Source organism: Patella vulgata, chromosome 2 (assembly GCF_932274485.2).
Source record: "Patella vulgata chromosome 2, xgPatVulg1.2, whole genome shotgun sequence".
Taxonomy (NCBI): domain Eukaryota; kingdom Metazoa; phylum Mollusca; class Gastropoda; family Patellidae; genus Patella; species Patella vulgata.
The window spans coordinates 70,044,093-70,053,053 of NC_065880.2; the positions used below are offsets into that span (position 1 = coordinate 70,044,093).

The 8,961-nt window shown below is 36.3% G+C and overlaps 1 long non-coding RNA gene across 1 annotated transcript; it reads right to left on the minus strand.

Moving 5' to 3' along the window:
* Window positions 1–1,938: 1,938 nt before the first annotated feature.
* Window positions 1,939–7,769, minus strand: LOC130010945 (uncharacterized). Its single transcript, XR_008786232.1, has 2 exons — window positions 7,644–7,769; window positions 1,939–6,380 (listed from the first exon to the last, which is right to left on the minus strand). It is a non-coding gene; the product is annotated as an uncharacterized LOC130010945 (long non-coding RNA).
* Window positions 7,770–8,961: the final 1,192 nt, after the last annotated feature.

Sequence of the window (8,961 nt, forward strand, 5' to 3'; positions counted from 1 at the left end):
CAGTACCACATTTAAATTTCATAATTCAAACATTTTATCTATTTAGACAAGTCACTAATAAATTTCAAACAATCTGGATACATCTTTAATTCGTGGAGATTTACCGTGTAAAAAAGTACCCCTGTATGTGGTACAAGTAAAGGGGAACAACAGTACCTACTGTTACAAACTATATAGTTTTGAAACTATATTGTCGATTGGCTGAACATCATATTTATAAGCAAATTGTATGGAATATCTACCCACTACAGATATACTGTCACTGTTATTTGCAAATCGTCAGTACAGCCGCAAACGAAAATTAAACAGTAGGAGTAGTCTCCCCTCTTTTACATATAGTGTACTGTGGGATTTTATTGCCATTACCCGAATTCTGCTTATACACGAAATTTGAAACAAATAAATGCATTAATTTTATTTACTTTTCCAGTGAGAAAACCAGATTAGAAGAATATATATCACCATTTAAAATATCCGTGCAAGTCTAGTCGAATACGGAAATGAGAAAAGGTGTCTACAAATAAATGCATTATTTTATTTACTTATCCAGCGAGAACACCAGAGAGAGAGAGAGAGAGAGAGAGAGAGAGAGATGGCGTTTAACGTCCACTCGACACAAACTAGGTCATTTCGGGACTAACATATGGTTTAATTTTTTTTCAATAATTCGCTTGCGCATAGGGTTTTTAGCAGTGGGACTAAACCGGAGGACCCGGAGAAAACCCACTAGGTTGGACAGGTGACCCTACTCCCCTTGTCACGTTCAAGCGGGGAATCGAAACCACGCCACAATATGACTCAATGGCTGACCTTGTAATTTCACCCCCCACCCCCCGGAATTTCTAAAACATGGCCGTCTTCATTAGCCCTGTCGGGTCAGAACAGTAGGACGTTAAATCCCATTTCATTTCCAAAACTTGGACCAATCAACCCACAGAATACACAAGTGCATATGTCAAGAGGTATGAAAGGGGTCAACATATAAGCTGCCAGTATATGGTATGTAACATTATATTAAAGATTTATTAAACATCACCAATATATTTACTATTCGGAGATAACTATATATAGTATTGATCTAAAGTGGGCTACATATCAGATAAGAAGGTTGTAAAGTTGTTAAAAGACTCTTGCTGTTTGTGAAGTTACGACCTTCGGGATTAATGGTATTTCATGAAGGAACTAGTGCGATAATACGGCCCATCAACCAAATATGAAGAAATCACCGCTTTCAAAATCGATGTGCAATTGTCCAAGGAACAATCATGCTAAGTTCCATATCGACCGTACATGAATTGGTGGAGCCCTAAGCTTTTATTCGAAAGAAGAACAAAATGAATAGCGCCCGTGGACCAGTTCTTGTCCCATAAATATATGTACAGCAAACAAAGACAATTTATGTTTTATTAATTTGTGCTTCTTATTAAATATTATATACACAAACATCTATAGGAAGCTCAACTCTTCAAGTTCTCATTTTCAGTTTTCAGCATCAACTCCATTAAAGGGGTGTAAATAAAGACAACCGAAAGAGTATTACTATATCCAAATGAAAGACAGTATTTTGAAATATAATTGCGTCCTAAAGATTTTCCAGTCGGCGCAGTCGTTACAATGACCTCGTACTGGTACCAGTACGCCTAGAGAAATGGGGTTTAATGTTCTACTTGTCTGCGTCGGCTAATGAAGACTTGCATGTGCCACGAGAAAAATTTTGTCTGGACAGAGTGAACAGCGGCACTACTCCCTACTCTTATTTCGATTTTCAACTGTCAAGGATACTTTTACGTGCACATCAATGAGTACACGGGACCTCCATGACATTAGTATAAACTATTTTGCAGTGATTTCAAATAATTATATCCGCTAACACCGACGTCAAAATATTATCTTACCTACACATTCAGATGACCATCAAAAATAAAAACAATTCCTGCCTATATTATAAAAGTATATTTTAATCATTTTAAACAGGTGAAAAATATACCCCATAACAATATACAAAAACTACCATGCGTCATGGATAAAACAGATTAATAAATTAAATCAAACATCAGTTTGAATCTACAGCAGTACATGTACAATTATGGTGAATATAAATACAAGCTAAATGGTAAGTAGCTTCAACCCCATGGACCTGCAAGAATAGTGTGTCGAAAAGAAAAAAAAAAACCCCAAAAAGCCGAGGTATTGTGTACTTATTGGTAGAGCAGGTCAAAATTAAGCAGAAATATTATGCAAATGAGAAAATAAACACCATTTCTTTCTTCAACATTTTCTTCGTTAAATGGAAAATGAGGGAATAAATCGATACTTATCTTGACGATCTATCAATATCCATTAGCTACCTTAAATAGCCACATTAAATAATTTACAGCGTTCACAATTCTTGGGTATACTTGTTTCTTGGTCGGCATGACGTAGCACGGCTTTATATAAATGCAAAGATCTGATAATATGTAGTTAACCTTATTTATAGACGTCAACGGAGTCTTAATAAATCTGAGCACGCAAATTCTTCTTGTGGGGCTGTCTGCATTGTCTCCACTCGACACAAAACAGATATTTCAGGACTACCATTTTATTTCTATAACTCACTTGCGTGGAAGAAAACTGGGGGACCCCAAGAATATCCACGAGGATGCGCCGGCAATCACTTGACTCAATGGAAGACCTTATGACCTAAAGCGCACGCGTTAGACCCCCATCCCCAGCCCCTATTCTATCCCAATAGTTTTAAACAGTTTACGATACAAGTACCTACAGAGACAAATTAACATAAACAAGGCAATGCTCCAGTATATATCTTTGGAAGCCAGTACAATTAATATAACTGTCGAGCTCACATTCCAGATTTCATTTTCGTTGCTGTTCATTGAGTTCACTGGTGATCGACATTTATTTTAAAAACTATATTTAACCAAATCATTTATGCCATTGTTTCTTTCAAATGTATAGTAACAATATGTTTATAGTTATTAATAATAGATAATCTTATTGGTTGTAAAAGGCATTAGCTCTTGAGTCAATCTAACAAACTTTGAAAAGACAAATTTATTGTGTAAACTGTATCGATGCAACATACCACCCATAGTGTTTCGTTTGATAAATCAATACTTTGCGCATTCAAATGGAACGTTGCAATTCCTGGGCCATAGAAGCAATTTCGAGCCAAAAAAGTAAATAAATATATAGATAATGACGAAGAGTAGAAGACTGTATTTATATCGAGGTAAGCCGACTTGGAGTAAAATATTGAACATAACACAATTTATCTGGAAAGACAATCACGGGTTTGTAATATAGCAATTGCTAAATGCCACTCAAAAATTATAAAATATTGCAGACCTCACACACACTAAGAGTGTGACAACTTGGGGTATGGAAGCCCCCCCCCTCTCTCTCCCTCTTTCTGAAATGGGCATATATTTAACCTGTCCAAATATAAAGGCAAAGATTTTTTTGGGTGGGGTTTGGGTGATGTGGTTCGACATTTCAAAAGACACATATTCTAGTTCAAATATCAAAATTTACGAGTTTCAATTCGGGATGTGTTACGCCTGAGGTAAGCGACTTTACCAGTCCTTTTAAAACATAAAGGGGGGTTGGATGGCCGAATGGTTAGCACGCGCGCGCTGTATCACGAGGCCTGTCATTGAGTCAACTGGCGTGGTTTCGAATCCCCGGTTGTACGTGACAAGGAGTAGGGTTGCCTGTCCAACCTCGTGGGTTTTCTCCGGGTCCTCCGGTTTCCTCCCACTGCTAAAGACCCCTACGCGGAAGCGAATTATTGAAATAAAATTAAACCATATGTTGGTCCCGAAATGACCTAGTTTGTGTCGAGTGGACGTTAAACCCCATTTCTCTCTCTCTCTCTTTAAAACATAAATATGAAGTGACGCTACTTAAAAACTAACATGGAGTATGGCATATCCCCAGTGGTCTCATTCCGTTCCACTCCACTAACCCCTCGGTTCATCCACGGGAGGAGACAAGTATTCAAATTATCTGCCCTTTTTTATAAGCAATATTTTATTCAGATTTGTATCTGAAAAGGGATTGATGTTTATGCTAATTTTTATCGACCAATCAAAATACATAAAGACTGACATAAAAGTAACATCTTTCCCACCAAAAAGATGTGTATGACATCGTTTTGTGTGCATGTCACTTCTTTTATATTGAATTTCTTGCAAACTTTTCCATAATCGAGCGAACAAGACCGAGATCAACCTGGCACACTATAAATCAGCACACTATAAGGATATTAAACACACGATAAACAGAAATCAAGATGGCCCGCTATAAGAAATTCGCTGGACGAACCCAGGGAATACCGAGGCCATGTATTGCGATAAAGTTTCCAGTCGATTATAAACAAAATGTTATCTGAGATTAAACATAGGCCTACATTATGCAAGAGATAAATCTGCCTAATGCATGTCTTTCTTTAGGTCTGAAATGTTATCTAAATTACTAATTAGACATTAATTATCTTATCCAGACCATAATCAACTCTCGATGGCATCGCTAGCCTGCGATGTTTATTGGATTAGGTTCTGATTTCCTGTTCGGCTTCCATTCATAATTTAATCATGAAATGAATAATCGAGACTATGTTTTTATCGTGCGGACATTAGTAATGATGACCGAGGCTAGGCCGAAAATTCAATCGCTAAAATCTCGGTTCATAGTGGATCAATTTGACTGAAATTTTCAGCAAATTGCCTTTATATTATCTAGTTTCTATCTATTATAATGGGAACTGTCAGCTCTTTATCTAATCTCCCATAATGTATCTTTAAGAAATATGTTTCTCTCCTATTAATTTTACTAACCATATGCCAAGCCAGACATAATTGTCTTCGGACAATCAAGCCCCGTGAATAAAATGTCATACATTATCCTCTATCACTAGGTATTTGATTGCTGCGAAACCGGAAGTAGATTGTTAATCCCGGCCATTTAGTTGTAAAACTCGCCGTTGTTGCTCCAGGAACATGCTAGTAATACGACAGTCACGGCCCAATCCTTTACCAAAGGTAGCTAATGTGGTAGTGGACGGTATGGGCTGATGATACTTGTCACCAAATGTTGGTTACTTAATGTTGAAATTGTGTTCCTCACTCACGGGGTTAAACGATTCCTTAAAAAAATCGATAACATAGGTTTGCTTTACTATGATATTTCGGCAATTAAAGATATCGGGGTTTTTTTTATGCCCGACCTTCTCATTACGTCTCTTTTAGAGGCAAAAAAGATCTTACGCGTAACGGACTACTAATGGGTAGCACACAATATATCTAAAACAAATCCTTCTTCATTAGCCCAGTTGGTACAGAAAAGTAGGACGTTAGACTCCATTTCAGTTCTACAAAAAATGTTTATGGATAGCTTTGACTTCATACCGCCACTAACTGTTATCTGCTAAATTTGCGGTTAATAGAAAGTTTTCACTTATCACTTTCAGTCTATATTATAATTAAATATTTCCAGGTCGTACGAAATCTTTTGCTCTTAGTTTACAACAAGTTTTCGGGATGCACAAATTTTGTTATAAGGCACTCTCTTCTGTTTCTTCATTATTAAAAGCCACATTATATGTTGGTGTTTTTTCATTGATTGAAGGAACAGAAATTGTTAATGGTTTGTGTACAACGTCAGAAAATTTTGTGACTTCGTCATTTGCGTCATATAATTGTGCGTTACTTGGTTGAGAATGAAGCGAAACATCGCCCATACTAATATTGTTATAATTATTGATATATCCATTAGCTGATCCCTGATTTTTTGGATGAACAACAGAAATGTTTCTTGTATACCTCTGTCTGTCTGTCATATGTGCTATTCTGTTCCGATGACGTCGTGCGAGGATTGGTTGCACTAAATACATTAATGCCACTATTAAAGATACGAATCCGACAAAGATTCCTATAGCACCAATTACCACTAAATCTCTAATTGCCACATCCTGTGCGTAAATAATTAATCCGGCGCTTAATCCAATCAACGATACGCCAACAAAGGCAATGCAGATGACAGTGTACACTTTGGATTCTTCTTCTTGATAAAGTCCTTCCGGAACAGCTATAAATTGCCTTAGACGTGATTTGGTGTTAGTTGCATGATGACCTTTTGGTCTTGCTACTGTTTTCGCTGAAGACATATTTCGAATTAGTCAGGGTTGGTATCACAGAAAGCATATGAAAATCATACCATGAAGCTACATCCAGAGAAAAGTCACATTGTTGCAGAGTGTTTGTTCTCCAATCATAAAAACTGTGCAGAATATGTGAACCAATAACATGTAAACAGACCCATACCAGTCAAATTACAATACGCCCACTTTTATATCTTGCGAGACAAAATTCATTCCAAATCTGAAAAATAAAATGGAAATAAATGAAACGGGGCTAAACGCCCTACTTTTCTGCACCAATTGGACTACCGAAGACGGTAAATTAAACTAAATTAAATAAATTAACCCTATGTTATCACTCAGAGTTACTGAGAGATATCAATAGCATTTAAAACTCTAATGCGTCGTAGCATATTTCAATCTTGCGAGATGTGCGATGACTATAAATAATGGGAAAAGGAAATGAAATTTAAAGCTTTGCGATACATGTATAGGTCTGCGATAGATATTACTCATAAATTTACAGACTGCGAAATTGATTTCAATTACTGATATGTTATGATTGTGTCGATAGCGATATTGGTTACTTATATATCTACAGATTGCGAAATTGATTTTAATAACTGGTATAATATGATTATGCCAAAAAATAAATTTACATGCTGTTTGTAAATCTAAATCTACCACTTAGGTGTAAATTTACATGTCGGTGTTAAAATACAGTCAATTTACTGGCAACTTTCTGCCAGTCAATTTACGGTAAAAATACACAAATATTATTTACAGTGTAGGAGAAGAACTTCTTGATCAGCAATAGTCTTGTGTCTGGTTTCATAGAGGTAATGCGAAAGCTTTCTTTTAACTCATGTGTACGATGACGGACCTTTATAAGTTCACTTGGATTCTACATGTGACGTCACACTAAACGGCGTCGATTCATTTCTCAGAGGCACTGTGGAAACTGTTCCACCTTCCTCCACACATACCCCACCCTAGACACACCTCACTTTAATGTATTTTGGCTATCTTAATAATTTGAATTAAAACGAATGTCTTCAACCTGTGATGCAAGCTGACTTACAGGCTTGGTCTCTCTCAAGCATATAAAATAAATAAAGTCTTTAATATGAAAACGATTGGCAAATAATTTCGTTGCTACAACATGATAACCAATGCGTCTTTGCAAATAAACCAATTTGACCATTTATGTTTTTTTCAATGTAAGTAACAGGAGTTTAATCTTACGAAATCACGCTAAATAGACTTCAAGCCTGTATTATGCTATGGGTATATATAATTTGCTTTTATAATAACACTGCTATCATTGAACGAAATTAATATTGTATATTATAAGACAGACACCTAAACTTTGGGTACCTTTTTAGGCCTATCACAATGTTCTAAATATGTTCATAATATAATAACTGCTGTATTTCAAGACTATTGTATCTCACGTGTGATCTTATTTGTATAAAAATTGTTTACATCAATATAATCTACTTACCTGGTATACATATACTTGGGTATCACGTGGGATATCAGGTCTTTTTATGAATAACGTTGAAGCACTGGTTATTGCGCTAGGTACACTGTGACGTAATCGTACACCACACGACATCACCTATCTCTAATTATCACCTGAATATTACGAATATGTTATGACTTCACTTTACTTTTAATCAAGGCTATAGAAAGATCGATATGCGGTTCAAGGTTTACCTATTCAACAAATTACCTTAGTTTCTGTAATAAAATCATCAAGAATTGACCGTGAAATTGAAATATCTTTTTTCTTCTTGGGTGATATACTTCAACAGCTTTCAACGAAAAGTAAAACCCGTCTACGTTGCTTTTCACATGGCAGGTGTTCTACTTACTTTAATCATCGTCCAGGTTAATCAACCAGCGGCTGCCAGGCAGGATACGCCCACATTTTCGAGAGATGGATAGAGAACAAGCTAAAAAGAAAGTGATTTTTCCTACAATCAAGGGCCATAATTCGGGAAATTACAATTCGATATGCGCAAATATCGAAAGGAACCGAGATCTTTGGGTTATAAACTTACATTTCAAGTTTCAACAAAATCGGATAAAAATTGTGATCTCTATTCCACAACCTTGATATACCATATTTTTACGTTATTTAAGAACGAGGGGCGGCCATTTTGTCTGTCAGTTTTGGGCCGATTTTCACAAAATTCGAACTCAGCCATCCTTAGGGTGTAACGGTGATATAATAATAATGTTTTTTTTAAATCGGATAAAAATTATGACCTCTATAGGGTCCACAAGCTAAAATCTCGATTTTTCGTACAATCAGGGACCAAAAGCTAAAATCGCGATTTTTCACACAATCAAGGGCCATAATTCAGGAAGTGACGTTCTGAAATGCGCGAATATCGAAAGGAACCGAGATCTTTGGGTTATAAACTTACATTTCAAGTTTCATCAAAATAGGATTAAAATTGTGACCTCTATAGGGTCCACAACCTTGATATACCATATTTTTACGCTTTTGAGAACGAAGGGCGGCCATTGTGTCTCTCAGTTTTGGGACGATTTTCACGAAATTCGAACTCAGCCGTACTTAGGGTGTAACGGTGATATAATAATACGTTTTTTTAAATCGGATAAAAATTATGACCTCTATAGGGGCCACAAGCTAAAAACACGATTTTTCGTACAATCAGGGGCCATAATTCAGGAAATTACGGTCCGATATGCGCGAATATCGAAAGGAACCGAGATCTTTGGGTTATAAACTTACATTTCAAGTTTAAACCAAATCAGATAAAAATTGTGACCTCTACAGTGTTCACAAG